Source organism: Nycticebus coucang, chromosome 10 (assembly GCF_027406575.1).
Source record: "Nycticebus coucang isolate mNycCou1 chromosome 10, mNycCou1.pri, whole genome shotgun sequence".
Taxonomy (NCBI): domain Eukaryota; kingdom Metazoa; phylum Chordata; class Mammalia; order Primates; family Lorisidae; genus Nycticebus; species Nycticebus coucang.
In genome coordinates this window covers 120,567,914-120,589,490 of record NC_069789.1, presented here as the reverse complement: position 1 = coordinate 120,589,490, position 21,577 = coordinate 120,567,914, and the positions used below count along the sequence as shown (strand labels likewise).

General features: G+C 42.8%; 2 pseudogenes; one reads left to right on the top strand and one right to left on the bottom strand.

Annotated features, from left to right (window-relative positions):
- Positions 1-1,202: 1,202 nt before the first annotated feature.
- Positions 1,203-1,450, bottom strand: LOC128597543 (cytochrome c oxidase subunit 7A-related protein, mitochondrial-like; annotated as a pseudogene).
- Positions 1,451-8,100: 6,650 nt separating this feature from the next.
- Positions 8,101-8,729, top strand: LOC128596581 (osteoclast-stimulating factor 1-like; annotated as a pseudogene).
- The last annotated feature ends 12,848 nt before the right edge of the window (positions 8,730-21,577 follow it).

Below are 21,577 nucleotides of genomic sequence, written 5' to 3'. Positions count from 1 at the left end.
AAGACCAACAGTGTGGAGCAAGGACTTTCTTTTAATCATGAAATTAATTATGAAAATACACAAAAAGAACAAGTAGTATTATAAACCAACATTGACAGTCCATTACAGTTTTAACAATTGACATTTGCCACATTTGCTTTATCCATCTTTTTTTCACTTATTCTGTCCCCAAGCATTTCTTTAATTAGATCATAACTATGTACATTACTGCATTTATGGGGTACAATGTGATGATTTTATATACAATTTGGAATGTTTACATCAAACTGGTTAACATGGCATTCACCTCACTTATTTGTTGTTTAGACATTTACACTCTGTTTCCCTAAGTATTTTTTAAAATATCCCAGGTAGCATGCTTTCATTGTATTGATTTTTTTTTTTGAGCTCATCATTTTTGTATAGTAACTTATTATATGCAACTATAATACAGGAGCTTATACTCTCTTTTTTTTTTCTTCACGTATTTATTCCACTGTCAAAATACATTCTAATTTAAAGCCACCACATTTTAAAAGATAAAGGAGAATTTGTGGCACAGCTGCACTAAAGTGCAACACTAAACAGGTGGTCTCTGTTCCTGTGGTGGAATAAATATACAACTACACATAAAATTCATGAAAGATCTGAGATGAGGCAAATAACCCTTTGAAATGAACTGCCCAACAAATAATTGCTATTAACATTTTACTGCAAATGGAAAAATCCCCTAAGTGACTACTAACTCGAACCCTCATTTCATGCACCTGGCCTTGGCATCTGTCTCCCTTCCCTAGTCACATCCAAATCCAGAAAGCCTTCTGCACCCCATGCTCAAAAATGCAATCCTAAGTCCCCGAGGTTCTCAGCACAGACTGATGTTAATGACCCCGTGTGCAACCTTCATCCAGAACCTCCAGGGAAATCAGGAGCACAAACACAAGAGCATAGTGTCATTTCTTTAAACAATAGTTTTAACTGTCAAATGAGCATTTCATAAACCAAAATATTGCGTTCATATCTTTGTTTTTCTTGCAAAAAAGTCAAGTGGGTCATCCAAGTAAAAGAAAAGAATTTTAACAGAAATAAGGAAAATTCAAAGGGTTTATGCCGAAAAGCAAACCAGTCCTCTGCAGCCTAACTCATTTGTTTTTGGGTTGTGAAGCCACGTAGAGGGTGATCAGGCAGATGGTCCCTCCCACAGTCAGCGCCATGGTGGTCCTGTAAAGCATTTGGTCGGGCAGGCCTCATTTCAGGTGGACAGGCACACGGTCAGATTTCTGGAAAAACTTCTGCAGCTTTGGAACCTTGTTTTTCCCAGTATAGTCATATGCAGTGGAATCAGAGGTCAGTTTAGTTGGTGTGGCAAATAAGATAAGTGGTGCCTCTGTGGTAATCCCTGCAGACTATAGGCGTCCAAAGCCCACGCTCCCATCAACTTCTGTGTGAAGTCGCTAAACTTGTAATACATGACACCCAGAGCCCGGCTTCTCACCCACTACCTGTGCGACCGCTCCAGAAAAGGACCCTGCCTCCTCAGCTGTAGTTCCAAGGTTCCAGGAGCTCATACTTTCATCCTTCTAACTGGAAACCATCTTTCTCAAGTCCACAGATTAATTACATACATGTTCTGTCTTTTAAATTACCGCCAACAACAGTTTTTACCAAATGTTCACTACTACATCACCTGGGTCACCATTTTCCAGCCTCTTGTAACAGTTTCCTTAAGCACTGCACCCGGAACCCCCAACCAATGCTATCAATATTTATTTGGAAACACTCTGCTGGTGGTAGCAATTATTGTTTTGGTTAGCTCAGGTGTGCTCTTACTGTGATAGCAGTGGGGCACGAGAGCAAGTGAACCCATGTAAGATCGCTGAAAGCCTAGGCTTAGCACTGGGACATTTTGACCTCTGTCTCATTCTGGTAGCTAGAGCAGATCACATGGTCAAATCCTAAGCCAGACGGTAAGGAAATACATTCTGAGATTGGAGAGTGTGGAAGAGCATATTTCCAAAGGGCAACCTAATTTAGCACATACCCCTATATATTTCATTCTATGAGCTCTGATTTAGAGGCAAAAATTCCTATATATTTCAGTGTTTGTTTCTTTTAAAAAATGGGTTAATGGGTTAATGAGATAATCAGTAACTCTTGGTATCATCTAATACCCAGACAATAATCAAATTTTCCTGAGTATTCAAAAAACTTTAAGTTTGTTTGTTCAAATCAGAGTCTTAAGGCCTGTATATGATAGTTGGTTGTTATGTCTCTCAATCTTTTTTTTTTTTTTTTTTTGAGACAGAGTCTCACTCCATTGCCCTTGGTAGAGTGCCATGGCGTCATAGCTCACAGCAACCTCAAACTCGTGGGCTCAAAAGATCCTTTTGCCTCAGCCTCCCAAGTAGATGGGACTACAGGCGTGCACCACAACACCCAAGATTTTTCTGTTTTTAGTACAGAGAGGGTCTCGCTGTTGCTCAGGCTGCTCTTGAACTTATGAGCTCAAGCAATTCACTCGCCTGGATGTCTCAGAGTGCCAGGGTTACATGTGTGAGCCACCACACCCGGCCATCTCTTCATCATCTTTTTTTTTTTCATTGAGACAGAGTCTCACTATGTCACCCTCGGTAGAGTGCCATGGCATCACAGCTCACAGCAACCTCAAACTCTTGGGCTTAAGCGATTCTCTTGCCTCAGCCTCCCGAGTAGCTGGGACTACAGGCACCCACCACAATGCCCGGCTATTTTTTGGTTGCAGTCATCGTTGTTTAGCAGGTCCGGGCTGGGTTTGAACCTGCCAGCTCTGGTGTATGCGGCCAGCACCCTACTTCACTGAGCTATGAGCACCAAGTTTTTTTCATCTTTAATCGAGAGAAGTCTGCCCCTCTTTTCCCATATACTATTGACTTATAGAAACTAAGTTCATTGTCCTGTGTACTTTCCTATATTTGGATTTATTTGTTTGCTTCTTTTTAGTGTCTTTCAACGCATTCCTCTATCCACAGTATTTCTTGTAAGTGGAACCAAGTGATGGTTGATTAGACTCAAGTTCAAGGTTTTATAAGAATACTTCATAGATGGGGCTGTGCACTAAGGAAACAATTTAAGATTTTTGTATGTGTCAATTATTTATAAATTTTGTTTATTGATATTTTTGGACTATTATTGCACCTGCATCCTGTGGCAACCCGGGGGAAATCTGTTTGTTTTCCTAGACCCTGAGACAGAGAAGGGAGGAGGAACTGTTAGGTGGGTGAACGTCTATTCCTAACCCCTTCTCCCTACAGTGGAATGCCCCAAGGGGAGGGTATCTGCATTTCCCAAATGACTAGTTCAACTCCATTTCATTGCCTCCCACAGAGGAAGGCACAAGCAGTGCTATGGGAGCGGTGCTATTTTGAAAACAGGGCCAACTCCCTTAATTTTTGTTTTTTATCACTGTCAGATTTTGAGAATTGAGCAACTGTCAAAAAAAAAAAAAAAAAAAGAATTTTTTACTGAGACAGAGTTTCACAATGTTGCCCTCAGTAGAGTGCCGTGGCATCACAGAAAGCTCAAACTCTTGGGCTTAAGTGATTCTCTTGCCTCAGCCTCCCAAGTAGCTAGGTCTACAGGTGCCCGCCACAATGCCTGGCTATTTTTTTTTGTTGCAGTTGTCACTGTTGTTTAGCTGGCCCAGGCCAGGTTCAAATTCGCCAGCCTTGGTGTATGTGGCGGGCAATCTACCCATTGAGCTACGGGGGGCACTCTACCCATTGAGCTACGGGTGCCACCCTGTCAGTAAAAAATTCTTTGTGAAATCCTTTATAACTGCTTACAACTTTGGTTTGAAAGCTCCACTTTAGAGATACAGAGTCTACCGAGAGAACATATCTGCAAACACTGAAATATGGGCATTGTGATACAGTCAGTAATTATTTTATGTAAAAACTTGGTTTCTCAGTCAGGGGATGGCTATTACTACTTTTTTCCCCTCAACATTTTTAGAAATCTCAATTTTTAGAATGATTGAAAGAATAATCTTCACCTAGATTTGTCAGTTAACAATTACACACAAACATATGCATAATATACATATATAAACACATGCTTATCTGTATTTTATTTTGCTGACCCAGGTGAGAGTAAACTAAAGGTATCGTTATAATTCACCCCTAAGTAATCCATTTACATCTTTTAAGAATAAGAGCTTTTTTCTATATTTCCACATTACTTTTAACACACTTGAGAAATTTCACACTCTATTTTCTTAGTCCTTAGTTGATATGTAAATGCTCTCAATAATTTCACTTTTTCTTTTTTTATATTTTGAATTCAGGAGCCAATGCTTTTAGTTTCTTTTCTTTCTTAATCCTTTTTTTTTTTTTTTTTTGAGAGAGAGAGTCTCACCATGTCACCCTTGGTAGAGTGCCATAGCATCACAGCTCACAGCAACCTAAAACTCTTGGGCTTAAGAGATTCTCTTGCCCCAGCCTCCCAAGTAGCTGGGACTACAGGCACTGCCACAAGGCCTGGCTATATTTTTGTTGTAGTTGTCAATGTTGTTTAGCAGGCCCGGGCTGGGTTTGAACCCACCAGCCCTGGTGTATGTGGCTAGCACCCTAGCTACTGAGCTATAGGTGCCAAGCCCTTTCTTAATCCTTTATAATCTGACCGAAATAGATTAATCTGCCATGAAAAAGTGAAACTACCAAGTCTTGGTGTGTAATGGGAAATGAATTCCCAAACACTACTGGCCTGTGTATTTACACAACCTCTTCAGAGGACAGTTTTGACAATATCAATCAAAGTATAAAACACATATTACCCAAGTAATACAGTAATATTTGGTCTGGGGATTTATTTGTAGAAATGTTCTTATAAGCACTCAAAAGACAGATGTTCATGGATGTTTACTGTAACATTCTTTGTATGACTACAGGTAGTTAACAGGGTGGCAGGCAATGTGGAGGACAGGAGAGAAACTTAGCCTCACCCCACTTCAGTCTTCACTGAAGAAGGGCTGGCCCTGTTAGACAAGGCTCAGATAAACCTGTACCAAGATGTGATGCTGAGAACTTCAGGAACCTCGTCTCAGTGGGTTAGTAATGAGCATTAAACCACTGGACCTGTTTCCTGAAATCAACAGCTTTAAACCAGACAAAACTATTCCAATTAGTCCATTCCAATTGGAGCACAATGAGAAACTCTGGCCACCAGAGAGAAAACTCCTCAGGGATGCACATGCAGGTGAGAACCAGGCAATTAATGAGCTTTTACAGATAAATGGGAGCATGTGGCTCTCCCCAAACCCTGCACTCCCTGGCCCGGGGCCTCGGTATAGGTAGTGATCCTCTCTTCCCTCCTATTTGAGCTCTCATTCTTTCCTCCTGTTTCCCAGAGTGAGACTGATAAAGTTCACACATCGCCAAGGGCCTTGATCCCTTGGTTCTTCTGGGAAAAAAAGCCCATGTTTGCTTCAAACAAATGTTAAAGAAACCAAAGGAGAACTTTGGCTTAGATGACACTTATTAATAGTACTAATAGTACTAAAGTAAGTGTAATCTAAGTGTTAGCTTATTACTTTTTGATAACTGTATAACCTCATTTCAATTTCTCAGCAGCCCGTATACAGCTATGTGTTCCCTTAGTTTAGTTTGAGATAGTTGCCAATATTATATCTCCTTTTAAAAATGAAACAGCTGAGGCACAGAGTGGGTAAATCACTTGCCCATAATCACACAGCTTGTAAGAACTGGGATTCAAGCCCTCCCAATCTGGCTTTAGTTCCTGTGTTTTTAATAATCACGTGAAACTGAAGTGCCACTATGTCTAGAGTCTGTACATGGGGACTGTTTGCCTAAATCTGTATATCCCTGTAGCTTTTTCTCAAACTGCAGGATACAACTCCATTGGTAACTTCTGAAATCAAGTTACTGTGTCATAATCAGCCTTCATTAAAAAAACAAAATAGATTAATTGAACACAAAACAATTTATCAGAGTATATTCCACGTAAGTTATCAGCTGATAAAAATTCTGTGTCTATTTCTATGTATGTGCATACCAATTCAGTGTAAATTCTCTTATTATGGATTACAGTCAAAATAATTGGGAAACCACTGCTGTAAGCCAATTCTGGGCCGCTCAGAATCTCTCTTTCTCTTATAATACTTTATGAAGTAAACTCACTTTCAATAAAATGACTCAGAAACTACCTTGAACCAGAAACAATATCCAGATGGACTTGATCTTGGTATTTATGTCATTTTTTTCTTTTTTTTGAGACAGAGCCTCAAGCTGTCGCCCTGGGTAGAGTGCCATGGCATCACAGCTCACAGCAACCTCAAACTCCTGGGCTTAAGTGATTCTCTTGCCTCAGCCTCCCAGGTAGCTGGGACTACAGGCGCCTGCCACAACGCCCAGCTATTTTTTGGTTTGTTTGTTGTTTGGTGGGCCTGGGCTGGATTCGAACTGCCAGCTCAGGTGTAGGTGGCTGGCACCAAAGCCGCTTGAGCTACAGGCGCCGAGCCAGTTCTAGGGCACAATCTTGTTTTCCAGGGTGCCAGGCCACTGCCACATTCCCTACTCCTGGTTTTCACAGTCATGGGTGTTTGAGATTCTGTAGTAACTTTCAATGGGAGAAGCTAAGAAAATGGATTGCAGGATCTTAATGGACTTTTCATAAAGACAGAGAACCTTGGGGAAAATAAAAAGGATGTCTCTTAAAAGCCTATCTCAAAGGTACACATGTGAGCTTCCCCCTCACCTCCAGGACCACATTTCACAATATTATCTCCATTTTAGTCCCGACTGTTGCTTTAGGTCCACCATGTATACAGTTGGGCAGGTTGTATGTGCATGTACGTGACAGACCTATCCTACATGACAGTGATGTGAAGGGAGGGACATTATCAGGAAATAGGATTGTTGGTTGGTCCTAAAATTTTATATAGTATCTTCAAAGGTTCTTGTGATCCATCATGTCTCACTACGCTCAACATATAATACCCTATTAATATGTATCATTCATATGTATTTATGTATAAATATATATGCATATTCTACATAAATCATATGGAAACCTTCCCCAAATCTTTTGTAGCAAAATGATTAAAGGCTTTTCACTGACTACTCTTTACACAGGGAGGTAAAACTATCTTTTTTCTTTATAAATTCTTCCTAAGATTTCTTTTGATTTCTCTTAAACACCTCATTTCTAATTGGCAGCTCACAGGTTAGAATTACTCTGGTTCTAATTGTTTTACAGTGAATATAAACCAAGAACTCGTTAGAAGTGTAATAATTCTTTATATTTAAACATCTCCTATTTAAATCACTGTGTGGTTTCTGTCTCCTTATTGGGCCCATACCAGTCATGTGACAATAATAATTGCTACTTAGATTGGAGTTTGGAGGCCAAAAAGGACAATGAGCTTCATGTAAATTCAAAAGTGGTAAGGTATAAAATACAGAAAATATATCTTTGATTTCTGCATGATACTTGCAGACATAAATAGCTTGGAAGAGTGCCTCACACTGGGATACATGATGTGCTGGCTGGCAAACTGAGTTGGGCCTATTTGGGAAGTTCTGGTGTGGGACATTGTAGCCAGTCTCATCTGAGCTTTGCGCATGATCAGCTAAGCTCTGTCTTCACCATCACTTATTCTCCAGCAGACCAACTGAGGCATGGTCACATGGCGCCAGGGTTTCAAGAGCATGGAACAGGCTCAACATCACTTCTCCTACATTCTATTGACTAAAGCAATTAACAAGGCAGGTCCAGATTCAAGGAGGAGGTGGGATTAGGACAAGATAAAACATTTTAAGCCGTAATCATTAGAAAAAAAATTAAGGGGGGACACATGCGGCCTCACTGACCCTGGTCCATTCTGCCACCCAGCTGTACATGCAACACACCTTGCCATGGTACAGCTGCCAGCCAGGAGCCGATAAACACTTGGTGAGGCAGCATCCAGTTCCTAGTCCCCCTGTTGTGTGCATGGGCTGGGTACAGGTCTTGAAGGCACACCACCACAAACCAGACAAAAAGAAACTTTGGGATGCCCGGAGTGGCGGCTAGCAGGGAGATCAGTTGACTTTTGGGTGTGGTCTTTAGGAACCACTCAAGGAAAAGATGTCAAAGCTACCACCCAAACCAATCAAACTATGACAAGCAAAAATCTCCACAGCTCTGTATATATTTGAACCCAGAACTCCAGATGAACTGTACTTTGAAGGTGATAACATTTATATTACTGACATGACTGATATAAATTGGTGGAAGAGCACCTCTGAAGGCAGGACTGGACTAATTCCAAGCAACCATGTGGCTGAGCAGGCAGAATTCCCCCTGCATAAATCTGCAAAGAGGCAACTTGAGCTGGTGAGAAAATGTTTGGAACACCAAGTGGGTATTAAGGGATTAGACAAAGCTGGGAGCACAGCCTTATACTGGGCTTGTCATGAGGGTCACAAAGATTTAGTGGAAGTGCTATTTACTCAACCAAATATTGAATGGAGCCTAGAGAAGTTGGAAGACCCAGCTTTGATACTGCTGCCTAGATGGATTATGCAAACATTATCCAGTTGCTTCTGGAAAAAGGTTCTAGAACAGACTTAAGACTTTTCAACATGGCTAATAACGCTGCCTGTTCATCTTTCCTGAAAAACAAACAGGAAACAGATGCTATTCGAACATTAAGCAATGCCAACGACTATCTTGATAATGAAAAGACTCAGATTAATTTCCTTTTGGAGCTTTAAGATCTTAAGTTTCTGCTGCTTTTTCCATTCAAAAACTTTGTCTTTGCCAGGAGATTGCTGGTAACAGTTTTTTGTTTTTTTTTTTAAAGTATATAACAACACAGCAGTGTTGCACTGTGTTTGAGTAGAACATGTAAAGGAATAGTTCTCATCTTTGGTTTGTGAATAAGTGTCTAGATACTTTCTGTATAAATATATTCAGGCTTGGCAGAGAAGAAGAAGAAGAAGAAGAAATTTCTATTTACCAAACTAAAGAAATTTTAAGACTTTTTTCTTTAAAAAAAAAAAATTTTTTTTTTAGTTAAAAGTTCTTTACCTCAAGGATTGAGATATTTTGAATGGATCTTTCAAGAGGAGAAAATGCTTACCAAAAAATCATCAACTATTCTGACAAAAATAAACATTTTTAAGAGACTTTAAAAAAAGAAAAAGAAAAAAGTTAAGATACTATCATTATCCTAGCAAATAACAGTATTACAGTAAAACCTCTGTAAGTTGCTTACACAAAGAACTGAAACAAATCCATCAGCATAAGGACCTACTGTACTGATACATACATGTACTTCCCTTTCATGTACAGCTTTTGTTAAAGAATATCATGCAAAATCATATATAATCAAAACACAGTAAAAGACATATAGTATTCGCATCATACAAAATCAATACATTTACTTTTTCTCCTGGTTTAATCATTCTTTCTGATAAAAGAGTCAGTCTTGGTCTGTTTCTTAGTCTTACTAAAATATAAATTGAGAAAGAACTCAGCACTGGCTACACCACTCAGCATACCTGGTATTTCTCCACAGAAAATGACTTCATGTGCATTATCAGATGCTGGATATCCTCTTCCACATCAACTTCACTTGCTTTTTCCATTTCATCAGCTGCTACCTTCACTTTTACTGGAACTTCATTGGATTCACTAGAGAAGACTTTCAGGGAGATCTCATGTCATAGTTTAAATTTCTCCAGCCAGGGGGCAGAGCAAGATGGTGGACTAGAAGGATCTTTCAGCTGACCCCTCCTAGTATGAATGGATAAAAAAAGAGAACCCAGCCATATCTGGCACGGAGACCTTACCTGGAGTTATAGCTCCAGGAGCACAGCAGGTTGTTGGTCTGCAGGAGACAGCAGGTGATGCAGAGCTATGGAGGTCTGACTCAGTAGTCAAGCAACTGAGAGCTAGCAGGAACAGCTGGCCCACACATACACATACAAGGGAAGCTGCACACTGAGTGGAAAGCTTGGAAGAGTGGGCAGACTCAAACAGTATACAGTATCCAGATTTGAAAACTGGGTGGAGTGGATTTACCAGCGGTTTGGTAGCTAGTGAGGGAGCCATACTGGGAAGGTCCTGGCTGCCAGGAGGCTGCCATTGTGGGAAGGCCCTGAGGGTGGGCCTCTCAGCAGGGGCCTAAAGTAGAGCCCTCTCTGTTCTGCCTGCTTAGATTGGGTCCCACTCTTGGGACAGGCTCAGTGGCTCCCGCACCTCCCAGAGCTGTTGTCAGGGGGCACTGTGAGACCTGCCTCCAAAGGATTCTGGAGAGCTTAAAGATCTCAAACCAGAGGGGATTGAATCATGAGGAAACAATCAGGAGATCACTGAGGTCAATTAACTTAGGAATCAGGACCATGCCCAGAAACTAGAGAGAGGTTTCCGGATGTGTTCTCTGCCTCCTAAAACACCACCACCACCTGGTGTCCCAGCAACATATATATATTTCTATTAAAGTTGGTCCCTTTGCTATGTATATATTTATTAAGTATTTGTTTTCCTTTTCACTGTTGTTGAGGTTGCTGCTGTTTTTGGCTATTTGGGCTTTTTTTTGTTTTGTTTTGGCAAATGTGTTTGGTTGGTTCTAGTTTTAACTTCCATTTTTACTTTCATCAATTGTAAGGGCTCCTGTAATTTTTTATTTTTTATTTTTTGAGACAGTCTTAAGCTGTTGCCCTGGGTAGAGTGCCGTGGCGTCATAGTTCACAGCAACCTCCAACTCTTGGGCTTAAGAAAACCTCTTACCTCAGTTTTTCTATTTTTAGAAGAGACGGGGTCTTGCCTCCATCTGGCTGGTCTTGAACTCCTGAGCTGAAGCAATCCACCCGCCTCTGCCTCCCAGAGTGCTAGGTTTACAGGCATAAGCCACTGTGCCCAGTCAGCTCCTGTATTTTTGGTTACAGTATTTCAGCCTCATTTATTTTCTATTGTACTCCTCCCTCTCCTTTCTTTCTTTCGATAGAGACTTTTCTTACCTTTCCCACATAAATTTGCACAGATAGCAGCTAAGATATCCCCTCCTTTTGGATTTTCTTCTTTCTTTTATCCTCTTCCCTCTCTCTCCTTTATTTGATACAATTGCATTTTATCTATTTCTTCATTCTTTATCTATTCTTATTATCATTTTTTTCTTTTTTCAGAGGGCTGGCATGGCACAGCATTGGTCTGGCCAGAAGTCACAGCAGTAGTCTGACTCAAGGAGGCCAAGGGATCATGGTCTAGGGAGCCCTTCTACCTTTGACCCTAAGAAGACAATATTGGCAAGTCTACACTGCAGAATTTTTATTTTTCTTTCATTTTTTTTTTCTTGCTTACTTTTTGTTGTTGCTCTTTTCTTACTCTTCCAATATTTGGCAGAGATAGGGTATGGCTTTGCTCGGACTGGTAAGAAGCTCTTAATTTCAAGGAACCCACCCAGCCCAGCCCCTCAAAATCCTTGAGTTACAGGTCTAGCCTTACCACCATGCCAGTCAATACCATTTCTCCTATCACTCTCATTCTGTCTTCCTGTCCTCCTCCTCTCCTGTTCTTCAATTCTTTTCTTTCATCCCCCTTCCTTTTTTCTTTTTTTGTCTTTCTTTTTTCTTCTTTCTTTACTTTCCTTTTATTTCTCCTTGCTTGATCTTTACCCTTCTCTTCCTTTCAGCTTTATGCCAAGAGGCCACTTCAACACCTAAGCTCAGAGACAAGGTAATTTAAAGCAAAGAAGGAAGTGAGAAGTAAAAAGGAGGAAAAGGATGTGAAAAAGAAAACTTAAATGAGGAGGGACCAACAGAAGAATTCAGGCAACATGAAAAACCAAATTTTGGAAGGAAGTATGGAGAATCCTCAAAGAACTCAAATTAGACCTTCCATTTGATACTATAGTCCCATTACTAGGCATCTACCCAGAAGAAAAAAAAATCCTTTTATCATAAGGACATTTGCACTAGACTGTTTATTGAAGCTCAATTTATAATAGCCAAAATGTGGAAACAACCTAAATGCAATATTTAGGTTGGACACATTTAGTTGGACATATTTCAATTATAGGGGCGACTGGAAGGCCAAAGAGAGGAAATATCTCCAGAAGTAAAAATACAAAGATATTTTCATTATGACTAGAAATAAAAGTCATGAAAAAAAGTTTCTGGCTCAGCACCTGCAGATCACATGCCTAAGGCACCAGCCACATACACCAGAGCTGGCAGGTTCAAATCCAAAAAATATCCAGGTGTTGTGGTGGGCACCTGTTGTACCAGCTACTTGGGAGGCTGAGGCAAGAGAACTGCTTAAGCCCAAGAGTTGGAGGTTGCTGTGAGCTTGGAGTACCAGCTCAGGGCAACAGCTTAAGGGTCTGTCTCAAAAAAAAAAAAAAAAATGTTTCTGGAGACCTAAGTCCTAAATGTGAACTATAGTCCACTATACTACTAAAGGAAAAAAAAAAACAACAAAACATAATGATCTCAACAGACAAAAAAAGTGTTTTACAAAATCCACTACCCTTTATGATACAAATACCTTAAAATCCAAGAAGAGAACAGAACTTCATGAACCTGACAATAAGGCCATGTACAAAACCCACAGCTAACATCATACTTAATGATAAAATACTGAATGCTTTTCCCCTGACATCAAGAACAAGACAAAGATGTCCACTCATGATGTTTCACCAAAAGCACAAAAAACAAAATAAAAAATGGGTTAAAATTGTTCCTCACCAAATTAAAACCTTTTGCGTTTCAAAAGTAAAAAGGCACAAGAGAAAACATTTGCAAGTCATATATCTAATAGAAGAATTATTTTTAGAATATATACCTTGGAACGCTAGCTCACACCTGTAATCCTAGCACTTTGGGAGGCTGAGGTGGGTGGACTGCTTGAGCTCAGGAGTTCGAGACAAGCCTGAGCAAAAGGGAGACCCTGTCTTTACTAAAAATAGAAAAATTAGGTGAGTGTTGAGGTGGGTGTCTGTAGTTCCAGCTACTTGGGAGGCTGAGGCAAGAGAATCACTTGAGCCTGAGAGTTTGAGGTTGCTGTGAGCTATGATGATGCCACAGCACTCTACCCAGGGTCACAGAGGGTGACAGAGTGAAACTCTGTCTCAAAAAAAAAAAAAAAGACAAATGGTGAGCATATGTCAAGATTGGAACTCTTATAAATGTTGATGGAATGTGAAATGGTACAGAATTTTGAAAAAGAATTTAGGAGTTCCTAAAAAAATTAAACACAGAGTTACCAGATAACCCAAGGAAATTCACTCTCAGGTACGTACTCGAGAAAGTAAAAAACACACATCCACACAAAAGCCTGCACACAGCACTCTATTCAGGGGGACAGAGTGAGACGGTCTCAAAAAAAAAAAAAAAAAGAAAAAACCAGACTATATAAACAATTCTTATAACTCAATAATAAAAAAGAAAACAATTTTTTAAGTGGACAAAGGATTTGCAAATAAATCTCCAAAGAAGATCAACAAGTAGAAAATAAGCTTATAGAAAAACAAGTAGAAAATAAGGATGCTCAGCATCTTTAGCCATTAGGGAAATTTAGGTCAAAACAGTGATACCAGTTCACACTAAGATGGACAAAATAAAAAAAAAAATGACAGTAAATGTTGATAAGGATAGTCTTTTGAACAAATGGGGAAAAAAGTCTTTACAAAAAAGCAGTAACCTTGATATACTGCTGGTAGAAATGTAAAATGCTATCACTGCTTCCAAAAACAACCTGTAAGTTCCTTAAAATGTTAACCTTTGAGGTTCCATGTGACTCACCAATTTACACTCCTAGGTTATGTACCAGGAGAAAACATGTCCATATCAACTCTTAGACGTGAATGAATGTTCATAGAAGCATTATTCACAAAAGCAAAAAACTCGAAAGAACCCAATGCCCAATAGTTGATGAATAGATATAGCAAAAGGGGTACATGAATGCAAGGAATATCATATGGCCATAAAAGGAAGTTGTTATCCATGTCACAATGTGGATAAACCTTGAAAACATTATGTATGCTAACTGTAAAGTCAATCCCAAAAGTACACATATTATGTAATTCCATTTATAAAAATGTCCAGAAGAAGTGAATCTCTAGAGTTGTTAGCTATGGCTGAGAGTAGAGGTAAGGGATAGGGATTTGAGACAGAATGAGGAAGGATTCCTGTTTACAGGATTTCTTTCTGGGGTGACAAAAATGTTCTAAAATTTAGATGCAATGATGGTTGCCACACCATCTAAAATCCACGGACTTGTTCACTATAAATAAGTGAAGTGTAGGGAAGGCATCCCTGAGAAACAGGCAAAGAAAAGGGGGAAAGAATGACTAAAAATTTGAAATCGAGGGTGAAACAGAGAATTACAAATAATGTGGGGCAGTTTTGGTGGCTCAAACCTGTAACGCTATCACTTTGGCAGGCTGAGATGGGAGGACTAGTTGAGGGCAGGGGCTTAAAACCAGAGCAAGAAGTGAGGTCCAGGCAACTGGGCAACTAAGCCCAGGCAACTAAGCAAACAAGAAAGAGAAATAGCTGAGGAAAAGATAAAGAGAAGAGGAAAAAGGAAAACAAGAAAAGGAAAGTAACGTGAATGGCAAAGACATAGTAAAGTTATAAAATGGTCACATTTTATAAAGGGATCTCAAACTAGGGGTTTATACCAACAGTGTCAGCAACAGGTGGAGGTTATGCTAGTGCTGTCACCAGTGCTATAACCCAGAGAGACACAGACAACCTGAGGTCCACCCTGGAGCAACATTGTCTGCAAGTAGGATGGTCACATTGCCTAGCTGAAGAGGGACCATGGCATGGGTGGTGACCATAGCCAGTAAAGTGACCCCTTCTGTCAGCAAGTGCGTGGCAGTAGCAAGTAGAAGGGCAGGCCTGTGTGTGAAGGTGGAATGCAGTAGAGTCTCCCCTAGAGATGACTGAGTGACCATGATGACCAGGAATGTGGAGAAAAGAGCCACTAAGAGCATCATGTCGGCCAATAGTTCGTCTATGGCTTAAAGCCAAAGGAAAAGAATGGAGAGTGGCTGTGAGTCCGAGAGTGTATAAATGTTCAAGGAGATGGCATTGGAGCCACGGGCGGGGTAGGGTGGAGTGGGGGGTGGTGTATGTAGGATCCTGTGCTATGTAGTTAATAGGCAGAGAAGACTAATGGGTGGATGTCCGTGAATTACCAGGTGTCTCCTGCCTGTAGGGTACTGACTCCCCTAGAAATGTGCAGATATTTGGAGAGCAGTTGGAAGACATAGGAGAGCATCTAAATACTCGGCGTGAAGAGATAGGAGACATACGGGAGGAGCTCAGTGAGCGCTGTGAGTTTGTATGTGTTTCCTGAGTGTAGGAGGTAGAATTTCCCAGAAATCTGGGGAGGGTGGGAGAGTATCTAGAAGACACAGAAGACTCTCTGAAGGCTGGGGGTGAAAAGTTGGGAGACACAGGAAAGGAGCCCAGTGAGGTCTGTGAGCTTCTATATGTTTCCTGGTGATGGAAAGCTGCATCTTGCTGGAATCTGGGACGGGATGGAGAGCAACTGGCACTGACAGGAGATAACCTGAAGGCTGAGGGTGAAGAGATGGCAGAGAAGGAGGAGGAGCCCAGTGAGCTCTCTGAGTTTCTATATGTTTCCTGACTGTGAGAGGCTATACCTTCCAGCCATCTGGGGATGGTTGAAGAGTAGCTGGAAGACACAGGAGACTCCCTAAAGACTGAGGGTGAAGAGATGTGGGATATGGGGGATGAACCCAGTGAGCTCTGTGAGTTTCTAGATGTTTCCTGGCTTTCAGAGGCTACATCTTGCGGAAATCTGGGGGTGACTGGAGAGCACCTGGGAGACACAGGAGACTCCCTGACCACTGGGGGTAAATAGAAGGGAGACATGGAGAAAGAGCCCAGTGAAGTCTGTGGGTTTCTGCATGTTTCCAGGGGGTGGGGGGCTGAATTTCCCAGAAATCTGAAGACGGTGGGAGAGTAACTGGCAGACACAGGAAACTCCCGAAAGGCTGGGGGTGAAGAGATGGGAAATGAGGTAGAGGAGCCTAATGAAGTCTGTGAGTTTCCTTGTGTTTTCCTGGCATAGGGTGTTGAATTTCTCCGAATCCTGGGGATGGTGGCAGAGTATCTGGGAGTCACAGGAGACTCTCTAAAGCCTGGGGGTAAACGGAAGGGAAACGAGGGGAGAGAGACTACTGAGGTCTGTGAGCTTCTAGGTGTTTCCTGGTTGGGAGAGGGTCTATCTATCAGAAATCTGGAAATGGCTGGAGACCAGCTGGGAGAAATAGGAGACAACCTGAAGGCTGGGAGTGAAGAGATGGGAGAAAAGTGGAAGGAGCCCAGTGAAGTCTGTGAACTTCTAGGTATTTCCTGGTTATGGGAAGCTGCATCTTGCGGGAATCTGGAAATGGTTGGAGAGAAAGTGGGAGAAACAGGAGATAACCTGAAGGCTGAGGGTGAAGAGATGGAAGACAAGGGAAAGGAGCCCAGTGAAGTCTGTGAGTTTCTAGGTGTTTGCTGGTTGTTGGATCCTATATCCTCCAGACATCTGGGGACAGTTGGAGAAGTGTGAGAAATAGGAGACTCCCTGATGGCTGGGAGTGAAGAGATGGGAGGCATAAAGGAAAAGCCCAGTGAAGACTGTGAGTTTCTGTGTGCTTCCTGGGTGTAGGGGGCAGAATTTCCTAGAAATCCGGGGAAGGTGGGACAGTATCTGGGAGACACAAGAGACTCCCTGAAGCCTGAGCATGAAGAGATGGGATACACGGGAGAGACCAGTGAAGTCTGTGAGCTTCTAGGTGTTTCCTGGGTGTATGGGGCTGAATTTCCCAGAAATCTGGGGAGGGCTATACAGTAGCTGGGAGACATAGGAGATTCCCTAAAGGCTGGGGGTGAAGAGATGGGACACATGGGGGCTGAACGCACTGAAGTCTGTGAGCTTCTATGTGTTTCCTGGGTGTAGGGGGCTGAATGTTCCAGGAATGTGGGGATGGCTGGAGAGCAGCTGGGAGACATAGGAGGGTCACTGAGGGGGGTGGGTGAATTGCTTGGTGATGGCAGTATGAACATGTGGTAAATTGTTGACGATTGTGATAAGTCTGAGGAAAACCCAGGGGAGGACATGGCAGAGCACAGAGGTTTTGGTGATTGTCCGTCCTGGTTTGTAATGGGAAAAGTGAAGTTGTGGGATCCCGGGGATGACGGAAGTGAATGTGGTGAAGCCCTGGAGGAAGATGGAGGGCAGCCCTGGGTGCCGGGTGACGTGCTGCTGCTTGGGCCTGATTTGCAGGGAGAAGAAAGGGAGAAGCGGGGTGAGGCTGGGATGCGGTTTGGGGAGGAAGGGCTGGGGGACTGCTCATGGGAGGGCCCAGATGTTACCCCCCTGTCCTTAGATGCAGACATGGTTGAGAAACCAGTAGCTTCCGGGGCCCCTGGAAATGGAGGGTAGTGCACGTGTGGCGTGCTCCTAAAAATACAAACGGGAATACACAAATCAAACAGAGATACGCTTACCCAAGTGTTCTGTACTTCTGTCTTCTGAATTTGCTTCCAGAGCGCAGAACGCCGTTTAGCACAGCACACAAAACGCTCCAGACGCTGAACTCCGAGACGCTGTGTACGCAGACCGGAAAAAGGCACGCTTTATATAGCATTGGGTGGGTCACGCTCCAGGAAGGGGCGGAGCTTCACGTGATTCTCAGGCACCCAATAGAATTTGCCCTCTTTAGTCGATTTCCTTTCAAATTTTTGAGACAAAGGGCGGCGCCCGTTACTCAGAGGTTAAGGCGCCATCCACGTACACGGAGGTTGCCGGGTTCGAACCCGGCCTGGACCTGCTAGAACAATAATGACAATTGCAACAAAAAAGTAGCCGGGCACTGTGGTGGGCGCCTGTAGTCCCAGCTACTTGGGAACCTGAGGCAAGAGAATCGTGTAAGTCCAAGAGTTTTGGGGTTGCTGTGAGCTGTGACGACAAGGCACTCTACCAAGTGTGACATAGACACTGTCTCAAAAAAATAAATAAATAGTGACAAAGAACTTAAAACTTTTGGGGGCCAAATATGTTATAAATTAATTCTACTTACACGTTTGAACCCATCAAGAACTATACTGGGCTCGGCTTCCGTAGTTCAGTAGTTAGGGCACCAGCCACATAAACCGGAGGCTTGCAGGTTCGAACCTGGCCCGAGCCTACTAAACAACAATGACAACAATAACAACAAAATAGCTGGGCATTGTGGCAGTGCCTGTAGTCCCAGCTACTGGAGAGGCTGAGGCAAGAGAATCTCTTCTTAAGCCCAAAAGTTTGAGGTTGCTGTGAGCTGTGACGGACGCCACGGCACTCTACCAAGGGCAACAAAGTGAGACTGTCTCAAAAAAAAAAAAAAAAAAAAAAAAAAAAAGCTGGACAGATGAGCTCTGATAGTCCCCCTGTGATAAGCAGCATCATTGAAAACTGTCAAGCTCCAGGAACTTAACAACTCTTCCACCGGATTCTGATGCATGGCAAGGGGGTGGGTTTTTCTCTTCTGTTTTTTTTTTTTAACTTTTTCTTGAGATAGGGTCTTGATCTACCTTGGGCTAGAATGCAGTGGCCTTGTAGTTCACTGCAGCCTCCAACTCAAGAGAGCCTCCTGCCTCAGCTATCCTCACTGCCTGGATACTTTATTTTTTATTTGTAGAGACTGGGCCTGGGTATTGCCCAGGCTTGTCCCAAAGTACTGACCTCAAGTGATGCTCCAGCCTGGACCTCTAAAAGTATTAGGATTGAAGATGTGAACCACTACTCCCAGCCCATGGCAAAGTTTAAGAACTACCAGTGTTAGCAGAAAGGGCTTTTTTTTTTTTTTTTTGAGACAGAGTCTCACTCTGTCGCCCTCGGTAGAGTGTCATGCTGTCACAGCTCACAGCAGCCTCCAACTCAACCTCCCGAGTAGCTGAGACTACAGGCGCCTGTCACAACACCTGGCTATTTTTTTGTTGCAGTTTGGCCAGGGCCGGATTTGAACCCACCACCCTTGGTATGTGTGGCTGACACCCTACTCACTGAGCCACAGGCACCACCCAGGCCTTTTGTTTTTTTAAATGTCAAGAAATATGGTATGTAAGTATGATTCTCTCTGGAATCATCTGGAGAAATCTGATACAGGTGGGTGGTTGCTAATTTGAGTAATTAGATTGGAACTATTAAGATGTGGCTCCAGATAATTATATGATTGATGGTTTAAATTGTGCTAAATTGTTGGAAAATTATGTGTGTAAATTATATTAATTAGACTGTGAACTGCAATGCTCGATTGTGAGAAATATGTTCTTTTATATAAATACTGACATCAAAACACAAATCTTGACTTGGCGCCTGTGGCTCAAGCGGCTAAGGTACCAGCCACATACACCTGAGCTGGCAGGTTTGCATCTAGCCCGGGCCCACCAAACAACAATGACGGCTGCAACCAAAAAATAGCTGGATGTTGTGGCAGGTGCCTGTAGTCCCAGCTACTTGAGAGGTGGAGGCAGGAGACTCGCCTGAATCCAGGAGTTGGAGGTTGCTGTGAGCTGTGATGCTAAAAAAAAAAACAACACAAATCTTATTTTCTGCTGTCATTTGCCTGGTGGCTTAAGCAGAGTCAGACTTATCCTGTTTTTGTCAGGGTGGCAGTGTGCTCTAGGCTTTTGGTGTGCTCTTGACTGAAGAATGACCAGACACACCAAAGTATCAGGTTGAGGGTTCTTTGGCTCCTTGTGAGAGCACATGTAGTTAGAATAAGATGGAGTTAGTCAGGCTAAGGCCGACATGACACAGCCGGTCTGGTCATTTTAGGTCCTAAGTGACCTTTACCTTAGGTTTCCCATTCTGATTCTTTTGTAAATTTAGCTCCCATGCTAAAGATGCTCATCTTGAGTACTTTAGGAACATTGATTTAGGGAATTGACTTTTGAAGCAGAAATGCTGTAATAGGTCACTAAGTTATGCTGTTGCTGCTGCTGCTACTGATGATGATGATTATTATTTTGAGACAGAGCCTCAAGCTGTCACCTGGTGTAGAGTGCTGTGGCATCACAGCTCACAGCAACCTCCAACTCTTGGGCTTAAGTGATTCTCCTGCCTCAGCCTCCCAAGTAGCTGGGACTACAGGCGCTGCCACAATGCCTGGCTATTTTTTGGTTGTAATTGTCATTGTCGTTTGGCAGGCTTGGGCTGGATTCAAACCTGCCAGCTCTGGTGTATGTGGCTGACGCTTTAGCCACTTGAGCTATAGGCGCTGAGCCAGTTATGCTGATTATTATTTAAAATAAGATTTAATGTGGTCCTTGCTTTAGGAGGATCTAGGAAATTAACTTTTGAATTAGAAATGTGGTAACAGGGGCGGCGCCTGTGGCTCAGTGGGTAGGGCGCCGGCCCCACATGCCGAGGGTGGTGGGTTCAAACCCGGCCCCGGCCAAACTGCAACAACAAAAAAAAATAGCCGGGTGTTGTGGCGGGCGCCTATAATCCCAGCTACTTGGGAGGCTGAGGCAAAAGAATCGCCTAAGCCTAGGAGTTGGAGGTTGCTGTGAGCTGTGTGATGCCACGGCACTCTACCAAGGGCGATAAAGTGAGACTCTGTCTCTACAAAAAAAAAAAAAAAAGAAAAAGAAATGTGGTAACAGATCACTGAATTATGCTTATTATTATTATTATTATTTTTTTTGAGACAGAGCCTCAAGCTGTCACCCTGGGTAGAGTGCCGTGGCATCACAGCTCACAGCAACCTCCAACTTTTGGGCTTAAGCAATTCTCCTGCCTCAGCCTCCCAAGTAGCTGGGACTACAGGCGCCGCCACAATGCCAGGCTATTTTTTGGTTGTAATTGTCATTGTTGATTGGCAGGCCTGGGCCAGATTTGAACCTGCCAGCTCTGGTGTATGTGGCTGGCGCCTTAGCCACTTGAGCTATAGGCGCCAAGCCTTATTATTATTTATAATAAGAGTTGATGTGGTCTTTGCTTCACACTTTTATGTATAAAACCGTGATTCTGGAAATGGAAGAACAGCCTTGGAGAGGCTACTCTCACTGATCTCCAGAATCACTGGCCTTCTGACAAATAAAGTTTAGTGGACCTATCCCCAGCTCTACATATTGGCTGACAATGACAGGCAGCTGGACACTCTTCTAGTAACACTTGCTTGGAAATATCAGAAGCAGGGCAAATGGCTTGGCGCCTGTAGCTCAAGTGGCTAAGATGCCAGCCACATACACCACAGCTGGCAGGTTCGAATCCAGCCCCGGCCTGCCAAATAACAATGACAACTACGACCAAAAAATAGCTGGGCAGTGGCGCCTGTGGCTCAAAGGAGTAGGGCGCCAGCCCCATATGCCAGAGGTGGTGGGTTCAAACCCAGCCCCGGCCAAAAACAGCAAAAAAAAAAAAAAAAGAAAAAAGAAAGGTTTAGCTCGGCGCCGTGGCTCAAGCGACTAAGACACCAGCACATACACCTGAGCTGGCAGTTTCGAATCCAGCCCTGGCCCGCCAAACAACTATGATGGCTGCAACCAAAAAATAGCCGGGCATTGTGGCTGGTGCCTGTAGTTCCAGCTACTTGGGAGGCTGAGGCAAG